We start from the raw sequence: 14,407 nt of genomic DNA on the forward strand, positions 1-14,407 counted from the left end.
CACACACACACACACACACACACACACACACACACACACACACACACACACACACACACAAACAAACAAACATACATACACACACATACACACACACACAAAAAATAGCTTAATGGGAACTGTTATTATGAATGGAATTTTTTTATGTAGTTAGGTAATGGTCTATACGTAATGGAATATCTCAGACCACAGTATCTCTATAGTGGTCTGAGATAATTTATATGAATATTTCATAGACAATAATAATTGACCCCACTCCCTGTCAAATGACACCACTTTTTGGAACCAAGGGGCCTGTGTCCCCACTTGTTGGAAACCTTGGCAGAACACCACCGTCTAACCCCCCCCCCTCTCACCCACCCACCCACCCAACCCCTTTGTTACGTCAGAGCAGCATGTGTCCTTCATCATGGCAGAAGCCGTTGAGGTTTGATGAGGGACAGGGCTCAAAATTAATACTGTCACACGGTACATTTTGCTGCAATGTAATAATAGCTCAGAATATTTCCATCATTTTCAAAATTATGCTTAAAATTGGTAAAAGTCATACTGCATTCCTAATTTCTTGACCAGTTTTTAGCTTTAAATCAGTTGTATTATCAGGGAAATGACCGACTCCATAGCATTTCATGACCCATGACATGCATGACCTTTGAAGACATTCCGATGTTTACATTATTACTTTTAATTACTTTTAAACAGTAAATCCCAAAGGGGTTCTGAGTTCTAGAAATGTTTACATGTTATCTGGTGGATTATTTTGAAAAGTTCACACTGGAGAAAAATGTTTCATAGAAGTAATGGTTTATATAAATGAAAATTCATCTAGCACACTGATGACAATCACGTAAGTGTTTCAAAAAGTTACATACTAAAGTTCAAATTGGATAACTTGAAAACATTGTTAGCGATGGCAATGCCACTTTGATTAATAGGACGAATGTATTTGTACTCCTGATAAAATCACACAATAGTTCATGGCTACAGATATACACCCATCAGGATGATAAGTATTTAATCATCTTCTTACAAAGTTGTTCTACAGACTTGTCAACCTTGCTAAAATGAAGGAAAGAGACTTGTAACAAGGAATTCAATAAAGAGAAGAGAAATGATGTTGTATAGAGACTAACAGGACAGAAAGGACAGAGAATAGAACTGAAAAAATACATTTTTTTTTCTTGCCCCCCTTTTTTTTTTATTTCGCCCGCCCGACCCGCCTGACTATTCCATTGGAGATGAGAAACAAAAAAAAAAAAAACCTCACCCTAATTACATTTCACACAAATCACCTTTAACCGTCTGATTGAATACAGTAGGTGTGTGACATTTAAACTAATCAACGACCAATCAGTGAACGGCTAGCGATCAACGACCAATCAGTGAACGACTAGCAATCAACGACCAATCAGTGAACGACTAGCAATCAATGACCAATCAGTGAACGACTAGCACTCAAAACAAGTCAGGTGAAGGTGAAGAATTGTACATCCAGTAATCTACGGTCAGTTACTATTACCTACATTCTCTTATTCAAATACCGAAGGCGATGATAATCAAAATGATATATGCTTTTCGTTAAAGCCAAAAGGGTACTTGCATTGTAAGAGACACATTGCCTTAATAGATTCTCGGGTCATTCCATTATTTTTAAGACATTCAAATTGAATAAATTAGGGGGAGTTGAACTACAAGGAAGTGTTTTTATATTTTTAATACAGGATTCGGATCTTTGCTGATGAACGATTACTAACGTGATAGCAATATTTGTCACGTATGTCATATTAACGACAGTTATTGATCTGAGAAATGATATATTGTTAAAATCTCAGGTGAAATTGAAATACAAATAGACTAGCTGAACACACTTCCCTTAACGATGCATTAAAACAGATTTAAGCACGTTTCCTTTGTGTTTGCACACTATAATAGGGAATATCTATTTTTCATTTGTCAACGCTTTTGATATTATTTCATTTGAGATTCATATAGTTCCAGTATCTATACAATATTATCTGTTACACTCATGTAATGGGGTAACATCTTCAGCATCTAACCTAGTATATGTTACACTCATGTAATGGGGTAACGTCTTCAGCAGCTAACCTAGGCAAGTTACACGTAGATCCGTATAGGTCATGGAAGCGACCTGATCGCTTATATAGCTGCATAGACTCCCTCTCTCCCTGTTTGCTTTTCAGATATAAAATCAGTTTATTGCATTTCTAAAATACATATATAGACTACATAATAATGGAGAATATTAAAGTTATGGAAGTCATAACTATCGTCAAATACATTGTACGACTCATAACTCTGAAGTAAAATGTTTACATGATTTGCAACAACGATTCACGTCATCCACGTCAAGTGTAAAAACATAATTACGGGTCAATTGCATTGATTATCAGCCACGTGTCTCTCAATCTCAATCTCTTAACAGTATTAGTAATACAAAGCAAGTAAATAGAAATGACAGGAGTGTAAAACGTACTCATTGAGAGTTGTGGTTGTCACGTGATATCATTCACTATAATCAGTCTGTTTTTTTCGTTAGTAGAAACATAGACCCTCCACCTATGGTAGAAATGACAGGAGTGTAAAACGTACTCATTGAGAGTTGTGGTTGTCACAGCTATCATTCACTATAATCAGTCTGTTTTTTCGTTAGTAGAAACATAGGTATAGAGTGTAGGACATAGAGAAAGTGCTTTACTTCAGTGTTACTCATTGTAATATGAATGCTATAAATGAGTGTAGGACATAGAGAAAATGCTTTACTTCAGTGTTACTCATTGTAATATGAATGCTATAAACGAGTGTAACACATAGAGAAAGTGCTTTACTTCAGTGTTACTCATTGTAATATGAATGCTATAAACGAGTGTAACACATAGAGAAAGTACTTTACTTCATTGTTACTCATTGTAATATGAATGCTATAAATGAGTGTAGGACATAGAGAAAATGCTTTACTTCAGTGTTACTCATTGTAATATGAATGCTATAAACGAGTGTAACACATAGAGAAAGTGCTTTACTTCAGTGTTACTCATTGTAATATGAATGCTATAAACGAGTGTAACACATAGAGAAAGTGCTTTACTTCAGTGTTACTCATTGTAATATGAATGCTATAAACGAGTGTAACACATAGAGAAAGTACTTTACTTCATTGTTACTCATTGTAATATGAATGCTATAAATGAGTGTAGGACATAGAGAAAATGCTTTACTTCAGTGTTACTCATTGTAATATGAATGCTATAAACGAGTGTAACACATAGAGAAAGTGCTTTACTTCAGTGTTACTCATTGTAATATGAATGCTATAAATGAGTGTAACACATAGAGAAAGTGCTTTACTTCAGTGTTACTCATTGTAATATGAATGCTATAAACGAGTGTAGGACATAGAGAAAGTGTTTTACTTCAGTGTTACTCATTGTAATATGAATGCTATAAACGAGTGTAGGACATAGAGAAAGTGCTTTACTTCAGTGTTAAAGGTAGAGTCTAGGAATGAAGCACAAGACAATAATTCTCACATTAGGTATTTTACTAGCATGAAATCACAATAAGAAATACAATATTCAGACTAAAGTTTCAAAAGATCGCTATAAATAGTATTTATAAATGTTTATATTCGTAATATCTGTTTTAATATTGCCAGAGAATATGCGTTTGGCTATTATAAGTCTAAAAACTGCCGCTTTGTGTTCGTAATATTTTCAATATATCATATGAATTGGTATTGATCTGTGTGACTTCCGAGTAACTTTAAAAAGAAATCTCTCCATTGAAGTCATCAGTATTGTATTAATTAGAGAGTAAATGCACTGTTGAAAGGATTTAGATAAACCCTTGAGGCCATATATTTAAGAAATCACTATCTTATACACAAGCAATGCTTACATAACTGATTTTTAAGACGTCATCACCATATCATCAATAGTCAGCCCCTCAGGACGTTGCAACCGTAATGTTCCGGAACTCATACTCTCTCACTCTATAAGTCTACCTGTCGCTGTTACAGCTTCTCCTAGATGTCTTCTTAGAATTCATCTTTCCTCGTTATACTTTCCTTCAGGCTTTCCTGCCATTTGAAGTGGATGCGCAGAGTCGTAATTTTGTCTATGGTCATTTGATGTCGTAAAGAACATGTACTCTATTCAAATATAAAATCCTGTTTCCTTGAACTTATTGAGATAACTATATTGAAGAAAGTGAATGTGAATTATCTTGTGCGTGTATTATTATCTTGGATATATTATCCAAGTGTAATTGTAACAAATTCAGTTACAAAGTTTAAACTCAATAATTCACCAAACGTATGTTCGGCTGTCTTTCAGCACTTGTGAAAATACTATATATATATATATATATATGTATATATACTTACGGACACCACAAGTTACAAACACTACAAATCACATCTCATCAGAGTCTAGGGTACACATACTAGATTGCAGTTTCTAGTATACATAGTCGGTATGGACACCTAAAGTTCTCTAATATATGAAAGCATCTTCACTGTATATGCTATTTATAGTAGTGTTATCATTACACCAATGTTACGGACACGATCATTTTGTGTGACATGTGAACCTCCTTTTTAGGATCCCTCGATGCTTTCCTATCTGCCACTTGAAAACTTCTTTTCTTCCATTAACTTGACTGTTTTAATGTATAAAAGTCACCATAAATGGTAGCTGTAATCTCTAAACCCTATCTGTGACGTCATAACATCTTATGGTAATATAAACACAGAACCAATAACTACAGGCCTATCAACGATAAACTCTGATAGAAAAAAAAACTTGTTTATACTTAAATCTCATTGGATGTGAATTATAGATGTAGACACATAGCAAAATCGTTCTGTATCGATTATGGAGCTATAATAATATCTAGATTATTAAAAACCATATATTTTGAGTGCATGAAAATAACGTCCACAAAGAGACGTTTTCGGAACTTTTTTGTGGACTGAACAGCTGTTGTGATATACCAACGAGATTGAAACTTCTCTGTCTTATAGAAATAAATATAACAAATAACTTGGGGTGCTAAATTAGATATCATAGTAATATGTTATGTCGCAATGTAGAGCTACGTCGTCACCCAATGTAGAGCTACGTCACCCAAATGTAGAGTTCTGTCACCCAATCGTCATCCAATGTCTAAATGAAGGATGGTTGTAATGTTTCGGTGAATTTTATCAACATTTCTAAGGGGCTACTTTAGCGTACATATAATTTAATTTAATTTCATTATAGTCATTATTTCCCTGACGATAGAGTAACGAATACCTGAGTGCTGCTATTCTAAATACAGATAAATATATCTACAGACATTGTTATGTTCATTAACCTTATTACCAGTACTTGGCTTGACTTTATATGGACCGACGTAAGGGTACGTTATTGCATTGTCTTGGCCCACCCACGATTTAGGGTTTAGATATCTCCAAATTTCACATATCTATTGAGAGAGAGAGAGAGAGAGAGAGAGAGAGAGAGAGAGAGAGAGAGAGAGAGAGAGAGAGAGAGAGAGAGAGAGAGAGAGAGAGAGAGAGAGAGAGAGAGAGAGAGAGAGAGAGAGAGAGACAGACAGACAGACAGACAGACAGACAGACAGACAGACAGAACATAGGAGATAAAGGGAGGTGGGTACAAAGGGGCAGAGTACAAAGTTTGCATGGTGACTGAAAAAGGAACAACAAACTAAGATAGGCACAAGTGAAAGGGGATAAGTAATTAGACAAAACAGATACTTTAATTTAAAGAACGGTTAACTGAAAGTCTGAATTTTTACACTGGTTCAACGGCATAGTTAACGTTTCCATTCATTTGCTGTCTTCTCAAATTTTCCAAAGATTTCATAACTCGGAGTTTCTCTTCTTGCTTGGTAATTTGTAAGAAGGCTGAGACGTCGATTTCGTTATTTTGGGCTTTTGCTCGTAGATATTGCTGTTGAGCTGGAGTTCTCTGCTGAACCATGTTTCTCTGCTGTGCTGTGTTTCTCAAACGCTGATCATGTGTTCTGTCTGCAGCTGAAACAGTTTGCAAAGCGACAGGCTGTCGATGTTTGTGACGATGTTTTGGTTCTCTTTCGATTCTTAGAACAATCAGACGGTAAAATTGTAAAAGCACAACGAGAAGGTTTTTACATGTGAAAAATATCATCATCTGACTATCAACGTGGTATTGTACAAGAAGATACATTCTTGTTGTGAGGTATGGACCGTCCTGCATCAACAAAGTGAGCATGATAGCCCATACTTCAGTCTCGCAGCAATGACAACCACCACTGGACAAAACCGCCGGTCCCCGTGGAGCGGTCAGTCTTCCCTTCCGTGCTCTCGTTGCTGTTAACACAAAACAGAACTGCAGTAGACTCCATGACCACACAGCCATTAGGATAATTATCAAAAGTTCATTGCACTTCACTTGTTCTTCCTTCAAAGCTTCGGTTGAGAATTCCAAAATATCAGCAGCTATACCTATGTAGACGAGCAGTAGTTGTGAAAGCTGATCACGAGTAATTTCACCCTTTGGCAGAATCCATCTTCCAACTATTAATAATCCGAGTAATATCTGTTGCATAGCTAAGACCCACTCATCACTTTTAAATGCGATCGGAATCTGAACCTAGACATAACAAGGAGATAACCTCAGTCTGCTGTATTCAGTTATTAGCATTATAATGATAGCATAAATGTAGTTGGTTAGTAATGAATATACAGTCGGCACGCTCTTGAATTCATGACTGCATGAAACCTTTACAAATAAATAAAGCAAACAATATCTGTCGCCTTTTTTTTCTTTGTGTGTGTGTGTGTGTGTGTGTGTGTGTGTGTGTGTGTGTGTGTGTGTGTGTGTGTGTGTGTGTGTATCTGTCTAATCACATTCCTTTGAAACCGTCTCCTCCTCCTGCTGTCTAATACTTCCATCCACACACATATCATATCATTGCATCCGGTATAAACCTACCTACCTATCTATCTATAAAACCAACCCACCTATCTGTACATACCTGACTGCCCACCTGTCTGACTGACGAACGACGCTCTGTAGTCCTTTCGGCATCATTTAGCACAACTTAACTGGGGTTCAGCAGTGATATAGGCATGGTAATGGGTCGGTCTGTCTGTCTGTCTGTCTGTCTGTCTGTCTGTCTGTCTGTCTGTCTGTCTGTCTGGGGGGGGGGGGTAAATAACTTAAAGTAAAAAAACTGTAAGCTTTGGTGTTTGGTGGGGACATTTTTTTGTGTCAAGTTGGGAAATATTCAAAGCAAAATGATCGCATCACAAATGTGTGATTTGAGTAAAAAATGTCATTGTTGGTCAACATCAACACCCACACCCACCGGGCAAATTGGTTTGATATTTAGTGAAATTGTTCTCAGGGATGTGTAGATGAAGAATTATTCATGGCATGATGATCTCATCAGTGATAAGGTCTAAAAATGTTGTGTTTTTTGGTTAAAAAATCATTACATCCAAAACTGTGGGGCTGAATGGGGCGAAATTTGATACGGATGCATCTGGGAATGTATAGATGAAGCAGTACTGACAACATGATGATCCCATCAGTGATATGTAAATTAGGTCTAAACATTCCCAATTTTGGTCAAAATATGTATCTCGTAAACTACCTTGTGATTAATTATATATATAGTATGTATTTGATTACAATTTCATTACATATATAGTTATTCGTTATTTAATATGTTGAACACACTACCATAGTTAATGTTTTCTTGTTATGTATACGTAACAACAGATTTACAAGTCGTAAGTAAAGTCTGTTTTTCACCTGCAAATTATATTACTGTGACACGTGACAGACATAACCGTATTGTACTATCATCCTTGAAAACACTTACCCCATTAACGGTCGTAAGGGCCTCATCTTCGTTGAACACATTGATATGGGAACAATTTTTCATCCCGTGTTTATCCCTATACTCCAGTCTCCTTTCCAGGTTCACCAATTCCATAATCCACATACACGGCAGGACCGATCCCAGATAAAATAAAACACTGGGACAAAACCTAGAAAGGAAGAGAGAAAAGATTACAGAAAACAAATATTTATATAAATTTAATTATATAATTTTATTATGTACCCAAAATTGTACATAGCTTTATACTAGCATTGATAATGATATTTCATAAACATTGTATGCATTAGGCGTGTAGTCCTAGTATTTCATATATAATTTTACAGAAATATTTCTGACTAATTTTGCCTGTATATTTATGAGTTATGAGAATGATTATAATGAAAGAAATACCACCAATAAATTTTAATATGAGATTAAAATAAGTAAGAAACACGTTAACACCGTGACGTCGAGGAGTACATGTCATTTGACAAAGAACACTGTCAACTTTACATCCAGATATTCATAAAATCTCATACAGCTGAATAACTATTTTCTAAAACAAATCCTGCAAAATCAACATTTCAAAAGATATTGTATGGTTTAAAACGTTAATCAAAATCTTGAAAGGCGTCAACTAACACAGATTCCCGTTTGTTATTTCAAATCAATTACGTACATTGCTTCGTTACCATGACGATTTTTTGTTATTACCGGTGGGCAATGTAGTTAGATATTAGAGAGCGAGCGTTAACAACAAATGTCGGTATCTTTGACACTGACAGGTGATAAAGTTAAGCATTTCATTATAGTATTATGATACTACATTAATATAACATACCTTCACTCCTACTCAAAATAGATTTTTATTCCATATGTTCAGGTTTTTTCTTTCCTCTACCTTTTTTTATCTAATCATAACATGGAATGTTTGATTTCATAACCATTAAATTTCACTTACATATTTTTAAATAAAAGAACAATAGAAAAATAACCGATTCGGATTTAAACAGAATTCCTCCTGTAAGGACATTGAAGGAACTTGTTAGGGAATTGAAGCGTGAAAGAATGCATACAGTGCCATCTCTTAAACCAAATTCTATCTCTCATAATAAGAACGTCATTTCAAACCATGCACGTTTTGAGTAAGTGGGACTGAGTGTGTTGCTAGTGGCTAGGAGAATGAACATAAATATTTAACAATTTAGAAGTATTTCATTAACGAAATAGAAATAAGACAGTTAAGTTTAAAGAGTTATGGCCCAGACTGTAAATTGTGTTTATAGTGCAGTATACGTGGTTACAATACTTCTACATTCTTTATAACTACCTGTAAGATGTCACGTGACTACCAGGAGTATGTCACGTGTAGAAATAATTCCAAAAAAATATTTTTTCATCAACTTGAAGTAAGTCCTGATTTCTACTAACACTTAATCACATTGAATAAAAATAACATACACTCGTGTTTTCGATTTAATAGAGACTAGAGTCGCCATATTGTCTGTCGGCATCTACTGTCACTAAACTACATATTATATACGATAAATTAATTTAATGTATAGCTAGCCGAGGAAAAGCTGTGTTTTCTTATTGATGAATACTGTATACGAGTGGCATATCTAACTGTCTAGCCGTCCGTCCGTCCGTGCGTGCGTGCGTGCGTGCGTGTGTCCACCCACCCATCCATCCATCCATCCATCCGCCCATCCATCCATCCTTCCCTCCCTCCCTCCCTCCTCTATCTATCTATCTATCTATCTATCTATCTATCTATCTATCTATCTATCTATCTATCTATCTATCTATCTATCTATCTATCTATCTATCTATCTATCTATCTATCTATCTATCTATCTATCTATCTATCTATCTATCTATCTATCTATCTATCTATCTATCTATCTATCTATCTATCTATCTATCTATCTATCTATCTATCTATCTATCTATCTATCTATCTATCTATCTTTCTTTCTTTCTTTAGAGTAACCACCCTAGCCTTAGTGAGACATGAGTAGGAAGATTTCCTAAGAGTGAATTGAGTAGCAATAAATATCCTTCTCGTTTTAGTGATAGCAATTTGATTTTGAAGTCTAATAATTTAATATGATATTAACATAATTAAGAAGAGTCAGGCCTACTACAGTTGGTTTTTGCTTCTTTGAAACTATGGAATGTCTCTCTGATAATAAGGTGGTGACTCCAACCATATTCAACGTATAAAGTCCATATTGTCGGTAGAATCAAACAATTCGCCAAGGAGTTGAAATATATTGACAGGGAATGTCAGCTACCTAACAGCTAAACAAATCCTGACATTAATTGATTGGAATTGAAGTCTTATGTACTTTACATTGTTTACCAAGATTGTGAGAGAATCAGTTCCACTTCACATAGTTTTATGCAAATCTATATGCAAATCTATACGCAAATCTATATGCAAATCTAATTCAGACGAAAGTTAAACAAACCTTTGTCCAATCGTTAAGATAACAATTAAGCGAATTCATATCAAACCGTGTTGGCTACCCAATCAAATTCACTGTCTCTTCGTTAGAAATACTATATGTATTACTAGTAAGTGTTCATGATTGCATTTCGTATATTAAATCTATTGATGCCTGAAGCCATGCTGCCACACATCTTGGACTTCCGCCGTAAAATTTGAATTTTAATCGTATTTTCTTAAGTTGTAACATCGTATGTCTTTTCCGTTGGGGATTATTGTCCTAGATTACAATGTGACATAGTTTGATTCAATCAAAATAGTGACACTTGATTAAAAGCAGTGAATCTACCAAATCCGTCGCTATTCGTGGCCATCATTAAAATCCTTTCTGGTTTTGAGAAATAAGAAAGTGACAAAAAGGTAAAATGAATCATTTTACCTTAAATGAAGAGTCATTATAAGATCATGAAGGCGGGAGGGGACCCCTCCTTCCGGTCCCACCCCTCTCGGTCGCTCCGCTCCCTCATTGCAGCAGTTTCAGTCTAATTGCACTGTGATTATTTTACCTACTACGTTTAGAATTGGCTATATCCCAAACACATAGTTACACAGACGATCACTTAAAGGGGAACCCCACGCCAGGAAATAAAGGCATTTTCATACACTATGGGTTCTGGAGAGTCATTCCATCATTTTACGTCACCTACAATTACTTGCGATTTCAGAGAAAATCAAGTTGACCTTGTACCTTTATAGGGTATCTTTGCTATGGGCTATTGCCTCATGGGAGTCGGCAGAAATAATATATTCACTGTTGAACAATGAATATTCATGACTCCTAAGTGCATATTCCCTTCAGTGTAAAACATCTCATGAATATTCATTATTTCGGTTTCTCTAGAAATCATAAGTAGATGTACGTAGTTGATGTAACACCATGAAATGACTCTCCAGAACCCATAGTTTACGAAAATGTCTTTATTTCCTGGAGTGGTGTTCCCTTTAATCATAGTATCAATACTGCAGGAAGACGATGACTTTTCACAGGAATCGGAGTTGAAATCTCCAATTTTGAAGTTGGTTAAAACAACTGCTTAATACCATCACCTATATGTTTTTCATATATACAAGGAGTGATACATACGGTCGTATCAATAAATGCATATATACTGATGACATCAGAATGCCATTCCAGAAGATTTCCAGTCATAATAGTAAAATGTAAATGTCAATTTATTTTGTTCGTAATTCGTATTTTTTCATCGTGAGTGAAAAAATTTGAATTTGTAACTGAACACTTATCTTTGCTGTAAATTGTACTGAGTAACTCTCTTGTCCACCTTCTTTACACAGATAAGCTGTAATCATGCTAATACATTTGCCGTGGACAATAGCATTAAATGATTTATAAAATTCACCACCTGGTTTTCATGGCGTTGTGTCTTACGTATTAAACATAAGATCTAAAGACTGTTGACGTCGACAATAGCTTCAATGTTCCCACAAAATCCGTTTCATAACATTTTCTGACACTTTTACAGTGGTGTCGTGAGTAGGTATTCTTATCCATTGAAACTGGGCAGATGTAGAACGTTATTTACATTCTCGAGATTTCACGAGACTTTGCGAAGAATCAAAGCTTTACATCAGTCAAGATGGAAACACCATTTGCCAGATGTGCGTTGTATTAGCATTCGGGTTTAAAACTTTTAGTTTTTATAGTGCTGTCTCACACTTCTATGTTCAAAGAGCTTTACAATTATTACCCCTGGCATGGATTTATATCGACACAGCGATCTTTTACATTTCCTCAACTCCCTGGGGAGCATACAATCGATTGCAGCCTCTATAAGTGCATAGGATTAAAATATTCACATTGCAATCTCTATCCTACTAGGTTCCAAATTAAACAGCTTGGTTGACTCAGGCACAGTACAGTCGTGGTTCAAATCTTGCCAACAGATTTTAGTCATTCAGAAACAAAGGTTGGCAGCGGCCAGGCTCTAACTTGCAACATGTAGATTCTAAGCCATCTATTTGACCATCCGGACAGGTGTAAACAAATGCACTTGTTGTATATGGTTTCCTAAATCTATATACTCATCATACGGTATACATGTACCGTTCTCCAGTGTACAGATTAATGGATCTAGAGAGATTGTAATAAATATATAGACCAACCACTTATAGGTCATCATATTGCCCATGCGCCAGTAGACATGTTACGTACGTGTTCACTGAAATGAACTAAACAAACACTTTACATTTAGTTATATATGACTTTGAACTAAGTTAACATAGTTATAGTAAAGTTCAACATATGCTCTACAGGCACTTTAAAATTTGCATATATCGAGTAGGCCTATTCTGTTCATTACCAGAGTTTCCGTCCTACCATCCCATAATCTAATGGACTTTAATTTGCTCACTTCTGTCAAGTAACGTCCTAATAGGTAATCGTCACCAAATCCTCCAGCTATGAATATATATATACATCGATCGACATCATGTCGCAATACGAACACCGCTTCGTTATTAGTACACTAACCTTTGTAAAACACACATAAAGCGACATATGCTATTGATTGACAAGTTTCAGTTTTCTTTGAACGTGACAAATCATATGGAATACTGTTATTTCTTAACTACGTTGAAACGAAAGTTACAGTACATCTAGCAATTAGTCTTTACCTATCCACGCAATTATTGATATTATTGGAGAGATGGATGTGACATTTTACAATGTGATGTTACCTTTCATCTTTAAGTAAAATACTAAAGTGTCAGTAGATATATACGACAGATATCGACACATCCACAGTCTGACTCAGAAAATATGAATCATTGCATACATTATGATTTCAAGGTTTTGTTAATAGTCCTATATATTATTTTGTCCTTTGACATCATCTACCAATGTGAACGTCAAACGGAAAATACATACATATAGTCAGGTGGTGACCTGCTATATATCTTGCCTTGATATCCTAGGATAATGAATTTTGATTCGAAACGTCGTTTTGCATTTATTGATTGGGACTGTAACACTCGTTCCTTTTGCACTTCTACATACATACATACATACATACATACATACATACATACATACATACATACATACATACGTGTACATACATACATACATATACATACATATACATACATACATACATACATACATACATACATACATACATACATACATACATACATACATACATACATGGATACATGCATACATGCATACATGCATACATACATACATACATACATACATACATACATACATACATACATACATACATACATACATACATACATACATACATACATACATACATACATACAGAATATTAAAAAATAGGTTCATTCTATCAATTTATAGGCCATAAAGTAAAATTTAAGACCGTGAAACCATCAAATAAACCGCTCGCATCAAGCATTTAAGATTGTCATAAAAATAAAGCAGGGGTGTTAGATGGCGATACCTTTAACGGTTCAACAAAGAGAACAAGGTTGCAGTTACTGCTGAGGTTAAATTAGCGAAGCAATATTCTGTCATTATTGCATTTCATCCCGATGGGAAATGACAAAAGTTCAATCGATCAATGTAAATTTAGTCCAAATAACATATAATGGGGCAAAGGAAAGCCGTTAACTTTCCTTTGAGTTAGCGATCGTCTTCCCTTAAATTATCATTTAATAATCTATGGTGATGAAAAAGCTTATTTATAAAGTTGATAGAAAAGTAGTTAGAATCGATATTGATATTTGAGTCAGTGTGTTTATAATTTAATGATATTTTAGCCGAATACAAAACATCAAATATCAATCAGTAATTACGTAACTATTGCTCTATTGTTTTTTTCCCTGTTAAATCACATAAAAGTATGTGCACACATAAATTCTCATCAAAATGTTAACTCAGTGAACTTAATTTTGTGTTTCTATTCTATGCAATATGCAATGTGCAATTCTTGTTTATGCGACATACATTTGTATATGTTTACTTTATGGATTTGTCGACACATTGTAGTTGAAGCGAGAGAAGATAAAAAAAGAAAA

Source organism: Glandiceps talaboti, chromosome 20 (assembly GCF_964340395.1).
Source record: "Glandiceps talaboti chromosome 20, keGlaTala1.1, whole genome shotgun sequence".
Taxonomy (NCBI): domain Eukaryota; kingdom Metazoa; phylum Hemichordata; class Enteropneusta; family Spengelidae; genus Glandiceps; species Glandiceps talaboti.